At 47.2% G+C, this 21002-nt stretch overlaps 3 non-coding genes across 3 annotated transcripts; all 3 read right to left on the bottom strand.

The window, feature by feature from the left end:
• Nucleotides 1-19570: 19570 nt before the first annotated feature.
• On the bottom strand, nucleotides 19571-19645 carry Trnal-caa (transfer RNA leucine (anticodon CAA)). The gene has a single exon. It is a non-coding gene; the product is annotated as a tRNA-Leu (tRNA).
• A 225-nt stretch (nucleotides 19646-19870) lies between these two features.
• Trnal-caa (transfer RNA leucine (anticodon CAA)) lies at nucleotides 19871-19945 on the bottom strand. Its single transcript has one exon. It is a non-coding gene; the product is annotated as a tRNA-Leu (tRNA).
• Nucleotides 19946-20170: 225 nt separating this feature from the next.
• On the bottom strand, nucleotides 20171-20245 carry Trnal-caa (transfer RNA leucine (anticodon CAA)). The gene has a single exon. It is a non-coding gene; the product is annotated as a tRNA-Leu (tRNA).
• Nucleotides 20246-21002: the final 757 nt, after the last annotated feature.

The raw sequence follows: 21002 nt of genomic DNA on the forward strand, positions 1-21002 counted from the left end.
AATGTATTTGCTTCGTGATACATCACCCGTGTTAAAATGGACCGTTTACCAATTGCGGAAAAGGTCGATATCGTGTTGATGTATGGCTATTGTGATCAAAATGCCCAAAGGGCGTGTGCTGTGTATGCTGCTCGGTATCCTGGACGACATCGTCCAAGTGTCCGGACCGTTCGCCGGATAGTTACGTTATTTAAGGAAACAGGAAGTGTTCAGCCACATGTGAAACGTCAACCACGACCTGCAACAAATGATGATTCCCAAGTAGGCGTTTTAGCTGCTGTCGCGGCTAATCCACACATGAGTAGCGGACAAATTGCGTGAGAATCGGGAATCTCACAAACGTCGGTGTTGAGAACGCTACATCAACATCGATTGCACCCGTACCATATTTCTATGCACCAGGAATTGCATGACAACGACTTTGAACGTCGTGTACAGTTCTGCCACTGGGCACAAGAGAAATTACGGGACGATAACAGATGTTTTTGCGAGCGTTCTATTTGCCGACGAAGCGCCTTTCACAAACAGCGGTAAAGTAAACCGGCATAATATGCACTATTGGGCAACCGAAAATCCTCGATGGCTGCGACAAGTGGAACATTAGCGACCGTGGCGGGTTAATGTATGGTTCGGTATTACGGGAGGAAGGATAATTGGCCCCTATTTTATCGACGGCAGTCTAAATGGTGTAGTGTCTACCGATGTTACTACAAGATGTTTCACTGCATGGGGCCTCCTGTTTTAAAAGACACAGTTGATATCCTTTTGACCTATGGCAGCACCATCTTGCGGGCCAACCATAGTGCCATCTGGTTTTCCCCTTCAAGCTAGACGAGTTTGTAGTTTTTTCGTTTCACGCTTATTTCGTGAGATATTTGGCCCGGTCACGATCAATGGACCATCCTGTATATAATGCTTTCTGAAGCTTAGCTCAGCTCTGATTTTGATGCCTCTTCGGTAGATCGCCTCGGTACCCACCCGGCGGAGAGCTTTCTCCTGGCGTTCAGTGAACCCCTGCACGTGCAGTAGGAGGGTGATATCCTTTCGGTCGATCTCGTCGTCCCTTTCTGTTTTATTTCTCTTGGCGAGATGCTGCGTTTTGATCGGTTATCGTAGCCGTTGACTCCGAAAGTAGGTCGCAGTTTCTGCAGTTCCGCCTTGAATTGTCCTGCGTTGCTGCTCCAGGACGATAATGGTCGTGGCAGCCTACGATCCGACACATCAAGCTCCTGCTTCAGCCAAAGACGAGACCTTTCGTAGCTCTGAGCGCAGCACTTGAGTATCTTCACGCTATAAGGAATGAGGAAAGTTGGCGGTGCTGTGCTGTTCCATAATGTTGAACACTAATGTAGTTCCTCCACCTAAATTGTGTTGCAAAATTCTTTTCAGTTACACATATTGTTCTTGACGCCCCAACTTCGTACACGTTAATTGTGTAAATGGGTTATACACAAGAAAGTTAGTTTATGTGACCATTGAAATAATTACTGATCTTATATTGTCCAATACTTATATCATCAAACAGCGGTGGGACCTGGCATTTGTTCGTAGATCATTTACCTGACACGTCTCATTGACAAGTAGCGGTGTACCTAAGCTATACTACCAGCCATTAAAATTACTACACCACGAAGACGACGTGCTACAGACGCGAAATTTAACCGACAGGAAGAAGATACTGTGATATGCAAATGATTTGCTTTTCAGAGCATTCACACAAGGTTGGCGCCGGTGGTGACACCTACAACGTGCTGACATGAGGAAAGTTTCCAACCGATTTCTCATACACTAACAGCAGTTGACCGGCGTTGCCTAGTGAAACGTTGTTGTGATGCCTCGTGAAAGGAGGAGAAGTGCGTACCATCACGTTTCCGACTTTGATGAGGGTCGGATTGTAGCCTATCGCGATTGCGGTTTATCGTATCGCGATATTGCTGCTTGCGTTGGTCGAGATCCAATGACTGTTAGTAGAATATGGAATCGGAGGGCTCAGGAGGGTAATACGGAACGCCGTGCTGGATCCCAACGGCCTCATATTACTAGCAGTCGAGATGACAGGTATCTTATCAGCATGGCTGTAACGGATCGTGCAGTCACGTCTCGATCCCTGAGTCAACAGATGGGGACGTTTGCAAGACAACAACCATCTGCACGAACAGTTCGACGACGTTTGCACCTGCATAGACTATCAGCTCGGAGACAATGGCTGCGGTTACCCTTGACGCTGCATCACAGACAGGAGCGCTTGCAATTGAGTACTCAACGACGAACCTGGGTGCACGAATGACAAAACCTCTTTTTTTCAGATGAATCCAGGTTCTGTTTATAGCATCATGATGGTCGCATCCGTGTTTGGCGACATCGCGGTGAACGCACATTGGAAGCGTGTATTCGTCATCGCCATACTGGCGTATCACCCGGCGTGGTGGTATGGGGTGCCATTGGTCACACGTCTCGGTCACCTCTTGTTCGCATTGACGGCACTTTGAACAGTGGACGTTACATTTCAGACGTGTTACGACCCGTGGCTCTACCCTTTATTCGATCCTTGCGAAACCCTACATTTCAGCAGGATAATGCACGACCGCATGTTGCAGGTCCTGTACCGGCCTTTCTGGATAACGAAAATGTCCGACTGCTGCCCTGGCCAGCACATTCTCCAGATCTCTCACCAATTGAAAACGTCTGGTCAATGGTGGCTGAGCAACTGGCTCGTCACAATACGCCAGCCTTTACTCTTGATGAACTGTGGTATCGTGTTGAAGCTGCATGGGCAGGTGTACCTGTACACGCCATCCAAGCTCAATGCTTAGGCGTATTAAGGCTGTTATTACGGCCAGAGGTGGTTGTTCTGGGTACTGATTTTAAGGATCTATGGACCCAAATTGCGTGAAAATGTAATCAAATGTCAGTTCTAGTATAATACATTTGTCTAATGAATACCCGTATGTCATCTGCATTTCTTCTTGGTGTAGCAATCTTAATGGCCAGTACTGTAGTTACTGATTTTACACTCATGCTCACAAATTAAGGATAATGCTGATACATGGTGAAACAACGCTCTGGTGGGCGGTTTGAGGGTTTGAATCACCTCGGTGTATGACCATGTGGTGCATTTGACCTGCGGTCGTCGCACGGTGGCGCTGGTAGCAGTCCATATATGCAGAGGTGTGTTGGTGCATGTCAGAGTATGGCGCAGCGAGTAAGTGTGCAGACGTTTTCAGAAGTTCTAATGGTGACTGTGCGTTGAAAATGGCTCAAAGAACACATATTGATGACGTTATCAGGGGTAGAATAGTAGACCGACTGGGGGCTTGTCAAACACAGCAGTAGGTAGCATGGGCCCGCCGTGCGCCACAAAGTGTGATCTCAAGATTACGGCAACGATTCCAGCAGACAGGAAATGCGTCCAGGCGCTACAGTACGGGACGTCAACAGTGTACAACACCACAAGAACACCGATATTTCACCATCAGTGCCCGCGGACGGCCACGGAGTACTGCAGGTAGCCTTGCTCGGGACCTTACCGCAGCCACTGGAACAGTTGTCTCCAGACACACAGTCTACAGACGAATGAACAGACATGGTTTATTTGCCTGGAGAACTTCAAGGTGCATTCCACTGACCCCTGGTCACAGGAGAGCCAGTAAAGAAAATGGTTCAAATGGCTCTGAGCACTATGGAACTTAACATCTATGGTCATCAGTCCCCTAGAACTTAGAACTACTTAAACCTAACTAACGTAAGGACAGCACACAACACCCAGCCATCACGACGCAGAGGAGCCAGTAAAGCCTCGTGTCAAGAACACAGCACATGGTCATTGAAACAGTGGTCCCAGGTTATGTTCACGGACGAGTCTAGGTATAGTATGAACAGTGATTCTCGCCGGGTTTTCATCTGGGGTGAACCAGGAACCAGATACCATCCTTGATACGGACCTGTATGGAGGACATGGTTTGATGGTGTGGGGTAGGATGATGATTGGTGCACGTACACCCCTGCATGTCTTCCACAGAGGAACTGTAACACGTAAAGTGTCTCGGGACGTCATTTTGCACCAGTATGTCCACCTTTTCAGGGGTGCAGTGGGTCCTACCTTCCTCCTGATCGATGATAACGCACGGCCCCACCGAGCTGCCATCGTGGAGGAGTACCTTGAAACAGAAGATATCAAGCAAATGGAGTGGCCTGCCTGTTCTCCAGACCTAAACCCCATCGAGCACGTCTGGGCTGCTCTCGGTCGACGTATCGCTGCACGTCTTCACACCCCTACGACACTTCAAGAGCTCAGACAGTCACTGGCGCAAGAATGGGAGGCTGTACCGCAGCAGCTGCTCGACCACCTAATCCAGAGTATGCCAACCCGTTGTGCGGCCTGTGTACGCTTTCATGGTGATGAATCCCATACTGACGTCAGGGTAAATGCGCAGGAAACAGTGGCGTTTTCTAGCAGATGTGTTTCGAAACGGTTTTCTCAAATTATCACCAATACAATGGACTTACAGATCTGTGTCGTGTGTGTTCCCTTTGTGCCTATGTTATTAGCGATAGTTTTGTGTAGTGCCACGTTGAGCTGCACCACATTCTGCAATTATCCTTAATTTGTGAGCATGAGTGTATTTTGTCCAACGATTATATCATCCAACCACAGCGGGACCTGGCATTTGTTTGTAAATCATTTAGTTGACACGTTTCATTGATATGTGGCGGTGAACCTAAGCTAGATATACATTCTCCAGTAACATCAGTGACACCATCTGCCAAAAGCCTAAATAATCACCTTTTGCAGCGCACACCGCTTTTAGAAACGGTGCAGGAACAGAATCAGTGAGGCTCCGGAAGGTACTGACTGAGACGTGGAGCCAAGCTGATTCCAGTGTCGTGGCCAGCTGCGTTCTGCGCTATGTTTCACAGTTGCGGAACCATGGCAGGAACAGCCCGATCTAGGTGGTCCCACAGATCCTCGATTGGGGATAAAATCGGGAAAAAGGGGGAGGGGGGTGTTGGTCAGGGGAGTAAGGTAAACTCATTACGGTACTCTTCAAACCACGCATCACGCGTGTACACTGCGAGCTGCGTGACACTTTGCATTGCCCCGCTGGCATATGCTGTTGTGTTGGGGAAACACAAACTACATGTAGGTACGTGGTCCGCTAAAAGAGACGCATACTCGTGTTGATACATTGTCCCTTCCAGAAAGACGAGATTACTCAAGGGGTACCAGGAAAACACTCACCACACCATGACGCTGCCTCCTGCGGTCTACACATTTCTGAAGATTTTTTCAGGACCGTACCTGTCTAAGGTCATCTGTCTCATGGATCATCAAACGAGATTCCCCTGAAAGGTTACTTGTCGTCACTCAGTGGACGCCCAATTTCAGTACTGGTGGGCAATATACACCCTTGCTTGAAGGTGTCTCGGGCATGCAGCCGTGTTGACTGGTCGTTGTAGAACGAATTTTCGACGGCGTAACGTGGCATCGTCATCAGGTTACTCCTGTTGACTGACGTCCTATCCCAGCTGGTGGTGTGGTATATATACCTGTCGCCTCTCCCTTCTAGCACAGCGGGTGGAGTGGTATATATACTTGTCGCCTCTCCTTCCTAGCCCGGCGGGTGGTGTGGTATATATACCTGTCGCCTCTCCCCTCCACTGACTCCGCGTATGGACCGAGATATGTGCAGGCCGCGGTGGTGGGGGTAGCCTGCGCTGACGAGATGACTGATGGGCGTCAGTACACATGCCGCCTTCGGTGGGTGTGGTGGCCCGTTTCCGCTGCTCCTGCAGAGCTTTTATTGCTGGATTCCACGCTTGGCTGGGATGAAATCCGTTGTCCTTGTTAATAAGGTGTCATTGGAGATGAGAGGCGTGTATATATACCACACCACCCGCCGGCCTAGGACGTCAGTCAACAGGAGTAACCTGATGATGATGACACGTTACGCCGTCGAAAATTCGTTCTAAAACGACCAGTCAACACGGCTGCATGCCCGAGAGACCTTCAAGCATCTCACTCGCCGGTAAAATCTACGAACACAAATATACACTCCTGGAAATTGAAATAAGAACACCGTGAATTCATTGTCCCAGGAAGGGGAAACTTTATTGACACATTCCTGGGGTCAGATACATCACATGATCACACTGACAGAACCACAGGCACATAGACACAGGCAACAGAGCATGCACAATGTCGGCACTAGTACAGTGTATATCCACGTTTCGCAGCAATGCAGGCTGCTATTCTCCCATGGAGACGATCGTAGAGATGCTGGATGTAGTCCTGTGGAACAGCTTGCCATGCCATTTCCACCTGGCGCCTCAATTGGACCAGCGTTCGTGCTGGACGTGCAGACCGCGTGAGACGACGCTTCATCCAGTCCCAAACATGCTCAATGGGGGACAGATCCGGAGATCTTGCTGGCCAGGTAGTTGACTTACACCTTCTAGAGCTCGTTGGGTGGCATGGGATACATGCGTACGTGCATTGTCCTGTTGGAACAGCAAGTTCCCTTGCCGGTCTAGGAATGGTAGAACGATGGGTTCGATGACGGTTTGGATGTACCATGCACTATTCAGTGTCCCCTTGACGATCACCAGAGGGGTACAGCCAGTGTAGGAGATCGCTCCCCACACCATGATGCCGGGTGTTGGCCCTGTGTGCCTCGGTCGTATGCAGTCCTGATTGTGGCGCTCACCTGCACGGCGCCAAACACGCATACTACCATCATTAGCACCAAGGCAGAAGCGACTCTCATCGCTGAAGACGGCACTGCGTAGGATCCTACGGTCTTGGCGTGCATCCCAGAGTGCCCCAGAGCTACAACACCAAGAAGAATCGTTTCTCGGCTTTTGACAAGATCGATGTGTATTTTTTTTTTCATAGATAAGGATTACGGATAAGGAAGGGAACTTTATTTAATATACATAATAATTTTATTAATTTCTATAATAATGAGTCAGATCACCAACAAGTGCCATCTTTTTACAGTTGTCAACACTTTTCACCCACACTGAGAGAGATTCCGATTCATTTATTTTACGATGATTCCTGGTCCTCAGAACCAAAGGCATAGTCGACATGTAATACGATGACCCCTTATCTCTGTTGTAAATTTCACAAATCTGAAATGTCCGATAAGCGATGACATAACGTGGGTAGAAATTACCTAGCCCTTTTACTTTATCGCCTTCTGGTCCACGTACAACAGCAACGGTGACCCAGCCGTTACCGTGTTCATTCGTATCCTTGCTAGCGAGAGTGAAGTTCAAAACTCCACACCGATGGCCCACGCAGGATGACTTGAGCGCCTACGTAGTTATTGGTAGTAATAGAAATGTTGTCTGGTGCTTTAAAAACTGTAAGACGCTAACGCCTACTCCTCCTAAAATAACGTGTCATAACTAATCCGTCTCGATGCTGCACCACAGTTGGCTAGGCGTCGCTTTTGGAAAGCGACGTCTAAATTTAAAGAGACGCACAAAACTCAAGAACAGACCAAACTTTGGCGTTCGTAATGGCATACAGCCTGATACAAACGGAACATAGTCTAATATTACACTGACTCGAATCATATGGTCAGACTGATTTCCTCATTTACTGCAGTTATTCCTTCTTGGCAACACAGTCTGCGAAAATAATACGATAAACGTGTAATCTGGATCGTCATCAAATATTTCATTCATGTCATCTACAGAATCCTCAAGGACCTTGTAAATCATTCGTTCTGGATGTTTCTCCTCTTCACTGCACATTTAGAACATAAAATCAACACGAAAGCACGAAACTGAGAGAACCTGAACATCAGCCGTTGCCTACGATACAAAAGACGATAAAAAAGGTTTTAAAAAATCACGAATTTCTCCAGTGATACCGGTGCTACCATGTAGCACAAACTGGAAAACCTACGGGCCTGACAGAAGTTTGCAGGAACAGTAAAAGTACGTTTGACACTCATCATGACTGGCGTGACTTCATACAACGTTCGTCACACATCCCAATTTCCCACAAGTGCCATAATATGATGTCAGCTTCACACTAACCGATAATGCTGTTGCCCAGTTATGTGTCTTAGGGCAAAGGTTGCACTTTAATTCTATTCATTGTATGGATAATATTTAAATGTATTGATTGTTTTTAGTCCCACTTAATGACTTTACAGCATACAGAAGGATATGTCGTTTTACTGAGACTGTGTTACTATTTTATTATCAGAAGTATTATTAAGTCTAGTCCCATCTCTGCACAACTCCCAGCCCAAACTCCACTCCACCTAAATCATACTCATCATTTTGGTGTGCATTGTGCCAGTGGGGGCGTAGGTTGATAGTAGTAGAATGTAGATAAGAATTGTGGCTTGCTCTACTGTGTACTTTTTTAGTCATGGCTATGGGGGACGTGCCAGGTGTGGTGTGGCTTAGGAAGGAGGTGGTCTCTTATGAAGTGATGGTGTGCAACCAGGTTTCGACCAGTACAGTGCCAGAGCTACCCCAATAGTTTCAGCAGATTAGGGGTGAGCTGTTGCAGTTGATGGAGGTACAGCACAAGGATGTGAGTTGTGCTATAGATGTATTAGCGTGACCCTCTCAGAGGTTGAGCTGGTGGTGAAATTCTTTTAGTGTGATTCACCTTCTAAGGCGGAGATGCATTCTTTACAAGCAAGGACGACAGATTATAAGAATAGGATTAATGATCTGTTAGGCTCAAAAAATGGCTCTGAGCACTGTGGGACTTAACATCTTAGGTCATCAGTCCCCAAGAACTTAGAACTACTTAAACCTAACTAACCTAAGGACATCACACAACACCCAGCCATCACGAGGCAGAGAAAATCCCTGACCCCGCCGGGAATCGAACCCGGGAACCCAGGCGTGAGAAGCGAGAACGCTACCGCACAACCACGAGATGCGAGCGTCTGTTAGGAATAGTTGCGAAAGAGACTAGGTCTGTGTTAGACGAGCTCTGCAAAAGACCGGCAAGATTAGAAGTAATAATGGCAGATTTGTCAACAGTGGTTTCAGTTCAAGTCAGCTTGGCCTGTCTTGAACGTAGTAGCAGAAATGAGGTTATACGATAAGGCTAAACTGCCAGCAAGAGAAAGAGGATCGTGGAAAGCGCAGTTTTCTAGCTATTAGCAGTAATGTTTAATGACAAGGAATTCCCTACTGTTTACATCCTGGATAAGATGAAGGGCTTGTCTAACATCGTACGGATGACACAATAGAAGGACGTGTTTGTTTTGTGGGAGGTAGCCGGCTATTCAGTTAATATATCCTCGTGCAAGTGGAATAGAATGGTACGAAGATGAAGGCGACACAACAGCAAGAGTTCACGACGACAGACAACGCAGAAGTGAATTTAATCACGCTACGGATGTGAACAGGTGGTAAATGAGCAGTGCGGAGATTATGCTGATCTGGTTCACGCAGCTGTGCACGCATTGAGGTAAGGTGTTGGCTAACATGATAGAGGGCGTTACACCAGCTAACAGGTCTAAGCGGATGTTCACCCAATCACCTTGTATGTTTCGTCATGTAGATGAAATAGCGCTTCAGATTGCAGCCTTCATATATACGAACAAGGTAGGAAACGTGATCCTCAAATACACTCCTGGAAATTGAAATAAGAACACCGTGAATTCATTGTCCCAGGAAGGGGAAACTTTATTGACACATTCTTGGGGTCAGATACATCACATGATCACACTGACAGAACCACAGGCACATATACACAGGCAACAGGGCATGCACAATGTCGGCACTAGTACAGTGTATATCCACGTTTCGCAGCAATGCAGGCTGCTATTCTCCCATGGAGACGATCGTAGAGATGCTGGATGTAGTCCTGTGGAACGGCTTGCCATGCCATTTCCACCTGGCGCCTCAGTTGGACCAGCGTTCGTGCTGGACGTGCAGACCGCGTGAGACGACGCTTCATCCAGTCCCAAACATGCTCAATGGGGGACAGATCCGGAGATCTTGCTGGCCAGGGTAGTTGACTTACACCTTCTAGAGCTCGTTGGGTGGCATGGGATACATGCGGACGTGCATTGTCCTGTTGGAACAGCAAGTTCCCTTGCCGGTCTAGGAATGGTAGAACGATGGGTTCGATGACGGTTTGGATGTACCGTGCACTATTCAGTGTCCCCTTGACGATCACCAGAGGGGTACAGCCAGTGTAGGAGATCGCTCCCCACACCATGATGCCGGGTGTTGGCCCTGTGTGCCTCGGTCGTATGCAGTCCTGATTGTGGCGCTCACCTGCACGGCGCCAAACACGCATACGACCATCATTGGCACCAAGTCAGAAGCGACTCTCATCGCTGAAGACGACACGTCTCCATTCGTCCCTCCATTCACGCCTGTCGCGACACCACTGGAGGCGGGCTGCACGATGTTGGGGCGTGAGCGGAAGACGGCCTAACGGTGTGCGGGACCGTAGCCCAGCTTCATGGAGACGGTTGCGAATGGTCCTCGCCGATACCCCAGGAGCAACAGTGTCCCTAATTTGCTGGGAAGTGGCGGTGCAGTCCCCTACGGCACTGCGTAGGATCCTACGGTCTTGGCGTGCATCCGTGCGTTGCTGCGGTCCGGTCCCAGGTCGACGGGCACGTGCAACTTCGCCGACCACTGGCGACAACATCGATGTACTGTGGAGACCTTGCGCCCCACGTGTTGAGCAATAGGGCGGTACGTCCACCCGGCCTCCCGCATGCCCACTATACGCCCTCGCTCAAAGTCCGTCAACCGCACATACGGTTCACGTCCACGCTGTCGCGGCATGCTACCAGTGTTAAAGACTGCGATGGAGCTCCGTATGCCACGGCAAACTGGCTGACACTGACGGCGGCGATGCACAAATGCTGCGCAGCTAGCGCCATTCGACGGCCAACACCGCGGTTCCTGGTGTGTCCGCTGTGCCGTGCGTCTGATCACTGCTTGTACAGCCCTCTCGCAGTGTCCGGAGCAAGTATGGTGGGTCTGACACACCGGTGTCAATGTGTTCTTTTTTCCATTTCCAGGAGTGTAGGTGCGCAGGATGCAATGGGACTGCGAGAAAGATTCCAAAAACATAATGGCTGTTCTCCATGTGGGAAGGTGGAACATTTCTGGAGAGTTGACCAATAGCAAAAGGAAAAATGGGATAATAATATTTGACAGTGCCATATGGATACAGCGAACCGTGACTATTCCATCACCATCTCAGTAGGAAACAAGACCAAGTTTGCACATCATCGACATAGGTACCTTTTATTTGCTGTGAGACCAATAACGAGTCGATGTGTGAGCTACTAGGTACAGGGAGCTCAGTCAGTCTAGTAAGTGATGAGTTGTTTCGCACTCTCCAGATGTTGTGTGGGTGGCCTAGTTTGAATTCCGATGACACCCCACATGCAACGCCCAACGTTCACCCATTTTGGCTGTTAGTGTGTATTCGGGTTAAGTTATGAAGATGGATATTTACACGGAATGTAATGTTGCATAAGCCATGCTAAAAAATTGCTGTTTTGAAGGGAGCGCCGCAGTGCGTAGTGTGAGGCAGTCGCCCTCTGTTTCTGGAGGTGGTGCCGCTGTGGCAATCGCAGCTTTGGTGTCTCTTTCTGGTGGGAAAGGAGAAAGGTTGCCTGTTCACGTGCATTTAAGGGGCGCTATGAGCTCGCCAGTCAGTCAGTCTCTCGTCCCCAGCTTGCTAGTCTGCCTCTCATCCGCATTTGTAGACAGTTAGTGTCTGTCTGTCGTTAGGAGTGCAAGTATGTCTGTCATTCGGATCAACCGTTAACGCCGGCAATATGAGAGTCTTTCCACTCCGCCAGTAAGAGAATTCAGCGGGTGGTCGCCCAGTCGGGGCTTAGTTCCTGCATCTGAGTCTGCGCGTTAGGCCGCCAGTCTGCTCGAGTTTGCTCAGGCAATGGTCATTGGCGAGTGGATCGATCGGTTGGTCGGTCGCGCACTGAGACACAAGATGACTTGTCCGCCTTGAGCGTCGGCGCATGTGAGGTCGCCACGTTGAGTCCAGTGGACCGCGCCGTATAGCGAGGGGTCGACACGAGAGCAACAGGAGTCAACCCACGACATCAGTCTGGCCGGTGCGAGCTGCGACGCCGTGAGACGGGAGATCGGCGCGCGTTCCTACGTCCGTTGAAGCGGCTGGCAGCGGACGGTTCGGGAGAGCGATTTGAGGGTGCTGCGCCAGGTCTGCTCGAGAAATCGCAGTTTATTAGGAGTTAAGTGATTGGTGATACGTTGGTTGATTTACTCTTGTTAAATTCTACTTGTTTTCTTGGTGAGGTCCCGGCCGTTTTGCTTTGGGGTCGTCCCACCATTCTTCACAGTTTGCCCACCCGCGGGAGGGTGGTTGATTATAAATTGGGTGGTCCGTTTTTCCCTTGTGGAGTAGGGGCGGATTAGAGCAACCTGCGGTTCGAGTTTTTCGGTAATCTCCCTATCAATCTACCGTACGTTAGTAATTGCCTCTGTCATGTTTGCCGCATTTGGTGTGTTAACGAATTTATTGCTTGGAGTGTAACGGCCTAATACCTGAAATATGTTTTGATCTTTGGAAACTTTGATATTATTGCCTATGATCTTGAGAGGCGGTATCAGTGTACTATAGAGCATCTTAACTGTTGTTTGGCCAACCTTGTAGAATTTTATATAAGATTGCATTTCATGGTCTTTTATTTAAATGATAATTTTAGTTGCCACCCTTCCACCGCAAGACTTTTCTTAGAAGTTAAAATCAAGCTGCACCTTCGGTGGCAAGGTTAATATTTTAATTGTTAGCGTTTTATACCATTACCATCCCTCCTACGGAGGTGCATAGTTTGTGTGCTTGTGTAAATTGTTAAAACTCTTAGTTTAAAGTAATCTGGTGAGTTGCAGATTTGCACCAGTGTAGTCTTTCAGAGGCTGTTGTGAGCGGTCGTAATTACGGCCGTGTCAAAAGGGAGCGACAAGGTTCTCTGCCCAAAAGCTCATACAGTCAAAAGTTGTTTCTTTCTGCCTCTGAACAAATTGAACTTTGATATTTAGAGAGTCGTTCTGATTACAATTTTAAATCTTTTGTTTTAAAAAAATAAGAAAAGCTCTTAGGCACTATTAAAGTGAATACAATTCCCATTTACTAAAAGGAATTTGGTTATGATTTCGTCAGTTACTCTCTGGCGACTACTTCCATGCTTACATAGTGTGATGAAATGTGTTAATGTTCTTGATGAATCGCTAGTAAATAAAATAAATTCTTAAGAATATTCCTTGAAGATAAATCACGGTTAATTGGAGATAGACTATTCCTTAGATAGAATGAGATTTTCACTCTGAAGCGGAGTGTGCGCTGATATGAAACTTCCTGGCAGATTAAAACTGTGTGCCCGACCGAGACTCGAACTCGAGACCTTCGCCTTTCGCGGGCAAGTGCTCTACCAACTTTTTTTTTTTTTTTTTTTACCCAAAGCAGGAATCATACCCCTAGACCAACAGGCCGCAAAAGTAAGCAGCTCTGCACCCCACCACCTACTTTTTTTTTTATTTTTTATTTTTTTTTCTTCTTTTTTTTTATTTTTTTGTTTTTCTTTTTGGGCCTCCCTTCTCCCCACACAGCCCATCCATTCGCTCTCCTTTTATGCCTTCTTCGGCGAGCTTCTATGCTATATCGACAGATTTTTTTTTTTTCAAATTTACTGTGACAGTTAGGGAAATGAAATGATGTTTGGCTTCTTCGCCATGTGAGGCTTCTCCTCCGTAGAACTGAAAATTGAAAAATTAAGGCTTCTTGGGAATTAATAAATTGTCACTCTTGCTTCATACTGAAAAAAATTAAACAAAAGTAGAAAGATTGTAACTGAGGAACACGTGCAAGAAGCTTCCACTGCATTGTGTGCAACGAAACCACCTTCCGATATTACCGAGATCCTGGAAAATCATCATAGATGAAAGTAGTTGCTGGAGATATGGGGTTCATCCAGCAGTAAGTGTGAAGCCGCAGTGCCGTTTCGGGGTTCTGTCCGAGGCCTTCACGGCTACCGTAGCGGCCCTGGGGCACACGAAGTCCCCACCGTACTTCACCCTCAACAGCGATCCCCTACTTTGGCCTGTGACTACATTTTTCGTAGACGAGGGCTAGTAAGATGTTTATCCAATCCCTTGTCTCTGAAACAGAATGTGTAACATGTTACCAAAAGTTTTTTTGTGGTCCCTGCGCGTACATATCTGATAATATTTTGCTCGTTCGTATAATTCGTATTCTAAAACACGGTCATTGCCGTGTTCAGATATAACGTAATGTACATAATTGCCAAACAACCACAACACAGCATTGGTTTTCTGGACAGGGAAGAAAACACCATCTGGGAAGAGTAATTTTTCAACATTGATCTCAGTACTAACAGTTCTGGTTATAAAGGCTACCCGCCGTTGGAGTCCCCTCCATATTTCGGCGTATCCGCCACAGAGAAAGCGGTGGATCAATGTGTCAACTGCGTCACATCGGGTGCACACAATCGTGTCACTAAGACCAATGGAGTGCAACTTTTCGTTAGTGGAAACTACGTTATTAACAACTCGGTACCAGGTTGCCTGAATGTCGGAAGACAGTTCACGATTACTAATATTTTTCCAAATTCTTTTCCAGTCTTTGTCGGGATATCTGCACTTCATTTTGTTGACATGTTCTTTCGTTGTTAAGAGTTCCATTAATTTCCTGCAATTCCTTGATTGTGGATTCGTGACAATACTGTCCATGTAGCTAATCTCTAAAAAGAACTGGCGAATATATTTCAATTTATAATTAATTCCGCCTATATTTATGGGTGGACGTAAATTTTCTGGCTGTAGGAGTCGATACAGCCTGGCTGTAATACTATGTGGATGTTTTTCTATAATTTGTAGGGTCCTCTTTATATATAACGCCGTAGTCTTCCGCCATATATCTGTTAAACCTAGGCCACCTTCAGCGGAAGGTAACGTAACTGTACCGACTGCTACTCTAAAAATATTCCCTGTCCATATAAATCGGCAAATGATACTCATTATACGTTTGGCAATGGGTTTCGAAACTGGCAATATTTGACCTATATATATAGCTTTTGATAAAATGGACCAATTAATTATTCTGATTCGTTGTTTAATGTTCAGATGTCTGGTCTGATTGAGTATTGTGGCTCCTCTGATTGTATTCAGTACTTTCTTCCAATTGTAGGTCATGGTCTGAAGCGGACATCGGTAAAAGGTGACACCCAGAGCGGTGTGACGATCGACGGAGCGTGCCCATTCCAAACGGACATCTTGAAGACCTTTAAGATTTAAAAACGAACTCTTCACCTCGTTAACCCTAGCGCCTGTAGCTTCACAAAAGATCTGAATATTCGTAGTTAATTTCTCTAAATCTTCGTTACTACGAATAACCACTCCAACGTCATCAGCATATGCATTGGTGACGTTGTTAACGCCAGATATCGTGATGCCCTCAAGATCGACATCGAGTCTCCTTAGTAAAGGCTCCAGTGCAACAACATACAGGAGCATTGACAAAGGACTTCCCTGCGGGACGCCGTTGCGAATTTCAATGGGTCGAGTGAAATGCCCATTTACAGACACTTGTGTTTGGATGCCTTCAACAATGTTAATTAAAACTTGCACAAAATGTTGACTAAAACCCACATAGGTCAACGTTCTGAACAAAAATAAGTGGTTGACCCTGTCAAAAGCCTTTGAGAAGTCGATAAAGGCAAGGCCTCCTGGTGAGGATGACGTTGCAAAAATTGCAGAGACATCCCTATATTCACAAACAGTTTTAAAAATATTCCGCCCCGAGAGACAGGTTTGGTGGGCACCTATGATCTTCTCCATTAGAGGTCTCAGTCTTTCCTTCAGTACACGTGCAATTATTTTATAATCCGAGTTCATCAAACATATTGGTCTCAATTGATTGAGATCTTTAACTGTCGCGTTCCTTCCCTTTGGTATTAGCACAGTTACGCTTTCTTTGAACTCGCGTGGAACAGTAACACCTTGCAACACTTCATTTATCACTTCTGTGAATTGATTACCGATGAGAGGCCAAAATTTACAATAAAACTCTACAGGCAAGCCATCAGGCCCTGGGGACTTACGGGTAGGCGAATATTTAAGTATATCAAACACCTCCTCACATGTGATCGCAGTGGTAAGGGACACATTGTCCTCGTCATTGATAACGTTGTCGATACCTGTAGTTCGTAGCAAATCGTTCGCACAGTCTAGATTATACCGGGTATCAGTATATAACGTACGATAAAATCCATAAACTGCATTTAAAATGTCAGAGTGTTCCGTCAGCACCCGGTTATCGCCCACTCTAAGACAAGCAATAAACGCTCGTCTTCTATTTCTTTCATGTTCGAGTAAGTGGTACAGCGATGCGTTTTCGTCCTCCACCGTTGTCGGGACACGAGATTTAATTTTTAAACCCTCCAGCTGTTGTCGCTTGAGACTTATGAGGTGAGCCTTGATCTTCTTTATTTCAATGAAAACCTCATCAGTCATCTGCTGAGCTGATAGTTCCCTTAAGCATGTATAGTAAAATTCAACGGTATTGCGAGACCACATCGCTCGCTCCCTCCCGTAAGCTATTAGGGATGATCTCAATTTCTTTTTAGCACATGAGGTCCACCACGCAAGGCGAGAGCTGTATTTATGGCGCATACGTAGAGCAGCCTGCCATACCTCCGCTACTGTTCTTGATAGGGCACCCTCGAACAACATATGGGTATTCAGCTTCCATAAGGGGCGACCCCAATACGTTCCTTGCTTCTGAAACCGAATGCTGCATTTCACTGCGAGATGGTCCGAAAAGGTAGTGGGAATTACTTCGATACTACTGATTTTATTTTCCAGGTTTGCTGTGACGTATATTCTGTCTATTCTGCTTTGCGAGCGACTACTGATGTACGTAAATTTGACTAACGTGGGGTATTTGCTTTCCCACACGTCTGTCCACTTCATGTTTGTCACCAAAGCCGCCAGTTCCCTGGAGAAGTTAAAATTTGGTCGCTGATCCTTTTTGTGAAGTACACAATTAAAGTCACCACCGATTAAAGCTTCCGCCGGATTCCCCTTAAGTAAATAGACCATATCGTTCTTAAAAAAATTTGCCCTATCATCTCTAGCGTTGTTACCAGAGGGGACATATACATTTAAAACAGTAGTAGTAAAAATTTTACAACTGATGCCCCTCCCATTTTCTAACAGACAGATATCCTTCACATCAATACCATCTTTGACAAGGATCGCAGTCCCACATGTGGCTTCCGGTGCAATATTTAAAATCTCTTGAAAACCTGGGACATAAAAGTTGTGGACATTAAATTCCTGTAGGAGGGCTATATCAGTATCCGACTGGTAAAGGAAATCTTTTAAAGAAGCGACTTTCGTTTCACTGCGAATCCGATTTATATTGATCGTGGTCACATTATATGTCAGTTCCGTTGGCATAGGTGCAGGTAAAAGAAATTGGCTAATGAAGTATACCCCATGCAGAGTCACGTCTGTACCATTCCATTCTGTCTGTCAGAAAGAAAAATAGACATTAAAAAAAAAATTAAATGCCACTAGCATGTGTCAGGTCCATCTCCATTCCGTGGTCGGTGCGATCTTCTTGGGCATCGGCCCAATCAAGTCCTTTTCCTGAGACAGTTCGGTCTAAATCCATAGTAGTGCCGGTCTGCCAACCTGCGACGCCAAGCGGTGCGCGAGGTTGTTGTTGAAGATCATCTGCATCGGCACGACTCATCTCCGCTTCAGTACACTCGTTAACTCGTGCTACTGGGCATTGTTCTCGTAGTCGTTCGTTATCCCTTAAATGTTTTAACTTTTCCCGCAATGCAGGAGCTAAACTCTCTGCTGCTTTGTGTGCCAATCTCCTCTTCTTGCCTTTCTTCGAAGATCTCTTCGGCGATCTAGCAGGAGATGAAGTTTGCGACCTGTCAGGAGAAGTACCGGATGATACGTCTGACGTCGCCTGTTCCTTTTTTCGGACAAAAGTCCGCGTATCGCATTCCACAACGGCAGAAGGAGGCGCATCTTTTTCCATGGCTCCCACTGGTAGCAACCCAGCCTCCAATTCTACACTATCGCTCGTTGTGGTTTCCTTGACGCAAGTGTCTTCTGTGGGCGCCAACGTGAAACCAATGTCCAGATTGCTATCTTCGTTCATAGTTCCCGCAGAGTGGATGCCTGGAGCGTCCACTCCTCGGAAGCTAGTGGCAATATCCTCACGTTGGTGGGAATCCTGACGACGCAAGGAAACCTCCGTTGCGGGTATTTAGGGATCTTCGGCCGAGTCCGCGGAAGAACGAGCAACCACATTGGGAGAGTTGGAAAAAGTTGGCGTCGGCATAGATTCGAGGGGCGCGGAGCTGATCGGCAGACCATCCGCAAATCTAGAGCTTGAAGCCGGAGTATCATCGACAACCGCCCGCGAGGCAGCAGGCTCCCCGCGCACAGGCGGCACCGACTCGCCTCGGCTGCGGAAGTCAGCAGCGGCAGCGTATGACAACTTCATACCAACAACAGGGCCGGAACTCGGCATCTCGTCACGCGGTAACTGCGGGACACGCCTCCGTGAACATTCTGCACGAATGTGTTCCGTGGAATTGCATAAAGCGCAAGTCCGCGGTTGCCCATCATAGATAATCAAAGCACGATACCCACAAATATTAAGATAAGAGGGGACATGCTTCTGTAATTCAATCTTAATTTGCCTTACGCCGTTCAAGACAGGAAACATATGAGCTTCAGACCACCTTTCTGCCACATTGGAAATAATTCTGCCATAAGGCCGAAGGGCAACATTAAGTTCTTCGGGCGGAATTTCAAAAGGGAGCTCAAACACTCTGATCGTACGAATCCCGTACCCAGCATGACTAACAGCAACGTCACTCACATTCCCATCAGAATGATTAAACTTCACGCTACCTCCGCAACGATCCACAATGGAACTACATAATTCTGGACTTTTCATCTTCAGATACACAGCATTTGTCACAAACGAGAGATAAACTCCGACAACATCATCACCGTTAATCAATACTTTTTCGATAAACCATGCTTTAATTTCAAATGCTTTAGGTCGAACGAAATTTCGATCGAAAGTAAACTTGATTGTGTCTTTCCTCAAATAATTCGACCTATTCATTCTAGAACTTCATGAATACAAGTGCAACACGAATAGCGGCTTAGCAGCACCACTAACCTCAAACGCAGCGACTCAGCCCGTGTTTACTACAGCCAGACGTCCAGCTCCGCCACACGTCCGTCCCGCTCGGCGGCTGACTCGCAACTGACCAACTGAGCTACCGAAGCACGACTCACGCCCGGTACTCACAGCTTTACTTCTGCCAGTATCCGTCTCCTACCTTCCAAACTTTACAGAAGCTCTTCTGCGAAACATGCACAACTAGCACTCCTGAAAGAAAGGATACTGTGGAGACATGGCTTAGCCACAGCCTGGGGGATGTTTCCAGAATGAGATTTTCACTCTGCAGCGGAGTGTGCGCTGATATGAAACTTCCTGGCAGATTAAAACTGTGTGCCCGACCGAGACTCGAACTCGGGACCTTTGCCTTTTGCGGGCAAGTGCTCTACCAACTGAGCTACCGAAGCACGACTCACGCCCGGTACTCACAGCTTTACTTCTGCCAGTATCCGTCTCCTACCTTCCAAACTTTACAGAAGCTCTTCTGCGAAACATGCAGAACTAGCACTCCTGAAAGAAAGGATACTGTGGAGACATGGTTTAGCCACAGCCTGGGGGATGTTTCCAGAATGAGATTTTCACTCTGCAGCGGAGTGTGCGCTGATATGAAACTTCCTGGCAGATTAAAACTGTGTGCCCGACCGAGACTCGAACTCGGGACCTTTGCCTTTTGCGGGCAAGTGCTCTACCAACTGAGCTACCGAAGCACGACTCACGCCCAGTACTCACAGCTTTACTTCTGCCAGTATCCGTCTCCTACCTTCCAAACTTTACAGAAGCTCTTCTGCGAAACATGCAGAACTAGCACTCCTGAAAGAAAGGATACTGTGGAGACATGGCTTAGCCACAGCCTGGGGGATGTTTCCAGAATGAGATTTTCACTCTGCAGTGGAGTGTGCGCTGATATGAAACTTCCTGGCAGATTAAAACTGTGTGCCCGACCGAGACTCGAACTCGGGACCTTTGCCTTTTGCGGGCAAGTGCTCTACCAACTGAGCTACCGAAGCACGACTCACGCCCGGTACTCACAGCTTTACTTCTGCCAGTATCCGTCTCCTACCTTCCAAACTTTACAGAAGCTCTTCTGCGAAACATGCACAACTAGCACTCCTGAAAGAAAGGATACTGTGGAGACATGGCTTAGCCACAGCCTGGGGGATGTTTCCAGAATGAGATTTTCACTCTGCAGTGGAGTGTGCGCTGATATGAAACTTCCTGGCAGATTAAAACTGTGTGCCCGACCGAGACTCGAACTCGGGACCTTTGCCTTTCGCGGGCAAGTGCTCTACCAACTGAGCTACCGAAGCACGACTCACGCCCGGTACTCACAGCTTTACTTCTGCCAGTATCCGTCTCCTACCTTCCAAACTTTACAGAAGCTCTTCTGCGAAACATGCAGAACTAGCACTCCTGAAAGAAAGGATACTGTGGAGACATGGCTTAGCCACAGCCTGGGGGATGTTTCCAGAATGAGATTTTCACTCTGCAGCGGAGTGTGCGCTGATATGAAACTTCCTGGCAGATTAAAACTGTGTGCCCGACCGAGACTCGAACTCGGGACCTTTGCCTTTCGTGGGCAAGTGCTCTACCAACTGAGCTACCGAAACACGACTCACGCCCGGTACTCACAGCTTTACTTCTGCCAGTATCCGTCTCCTACCTTCCAAACTTTACAGAAGCTCTTCTGCGAAACATGCAGAACTAGCACTCCTGAAAGAAAGGATACTGTGAAGACATGACTTAGCCACAGCCTGGAGGATGTTTC

The sequence above is a fragment of the Schistocerca gregaria genome, chromosome 6, assembly GCF_023897955.1.
Source record: "Schistocerca gregaria isolate iqSchGreg1 chromosome 6, iqSchGreg1.2, whole genome shotgun sequence".
NCBI classification, from domain to species: Eukaryota; Metazoa; Arthropoda; class Insecta; order Orthoptera; family Acrididae; genus Schistocerca; species Schistocerca gregaria.